The sequence below is a fragment of the Malurus melanocephalus genome, unplaced genomic scaffold, assembly GCF_030028575.1.
Source record: "Malurus melanocephalus ecotype Western Australia unplaced genomic scaffold, MMel_1.1 scaffold_1102, whole genome shotgun sequence".
Lineage (NCBI taxonomy): Eukaryota > Metazoa > Chordata > Aves > Passeriformes > Maluridae > Malurus > Malurus melanocephalus.
In genome coordinates, this window is record NW_026624334.1 from 64,764 (window position 1) to 65,945 (window position 1,182).

Here is a 1,182-nt window from a genome sequence, read left to right on the forward strand (position 1 = left end):
GAGGGCGGCCGCTGAGGGGGCTGTGAGTAACCGACCCTTGTGTTTCTCCCACAGCAAATGGAGCGGATCCTGAAGAAAGCCTCGAAAACCCACAAGCAGCGAGTGGAGGTGAGTGAAACCACCCCGAGCTCCTTGGACCAGCACATGTTCGTTATCGCTGGGCTGAAGGATCTGTTGCCCCTGGTAAAACACCAGYGGMTGTTGGGGTTCAGCTCGGTGATGTCAGCACMCGTTTTCTTTCTGTTTCCCTCCCCCAGGACTTCAACAGGCACTTGGACACTCTGACCGAGCATTACGACATTCCCAAAGTCAGCTGGACAAAATGAGCGCGCTGCTTGTCACGGCTCTGGAGCTGGGGTTGTGTTTTGTTTGTATCAGGCGGGGTTGCCATGTAAATCTGTGTTTTCTCCATATTGTCTAATATATCTTCTGAGCTTTTATTACATTATAKTCTCTTATTTTATAGTCTTGTTTTTTTTTTTTAAACCAAACATCCAGCAAAGTCACCTCTGGGCTGAGGAGCTCTGGTTTACATCGATGCAGAGGGCCGGGTTTTTTTAGTGTTTATASTGAGATTAAGGCCAAAACTAATTGCTGCAAGCCAGATGGAAAATGTTCCTTTATTTGTTTGGTTTTAACRGCCCTCCCTTTTTGAAGTGAAGACTCTGACAATCTCACATTTAAGTTTCTCTTGTAAGTTATATTGAATTGTGTAATTGCTTTCTCCCAAGTTCTCTCAGAGGCCCTGTTGCAAAATGTGAAATATATAAAATTGTCTTAAGAAGGGATGTTCTTTGATATTTGATCTTYGTGTRCTTTCAAGCCTAATCAGCAAAAAAGGAGGTTTAATCCATGAAGCAGAGAGCAGCCAACAGGCTCTGAGTGATGTCCAAGTTTTGACAGCTGGCGTGCTGGATTTGTGGAATCCCACCRAGCACCCAGGCTTTATCAACTCTGAAATAAATAATCAGTGTTTCTCTCGAGGGTGTAATTACTGGCTTGTTGCACACCAGATAATAAAGCAGATTTTTGTAGGAAACAGTATCATTTCTATCTCCAGCTTTCAGGGATGAGGGGTCTGCTGCAACTTGTAACTTGTATGTAACTTATTAAAACGCTGCTTTCATCCTTTTCTTGGTGTTGATTCACGCTGAGCAAAGTTTGAGTGAGGAGTTTTGGAAG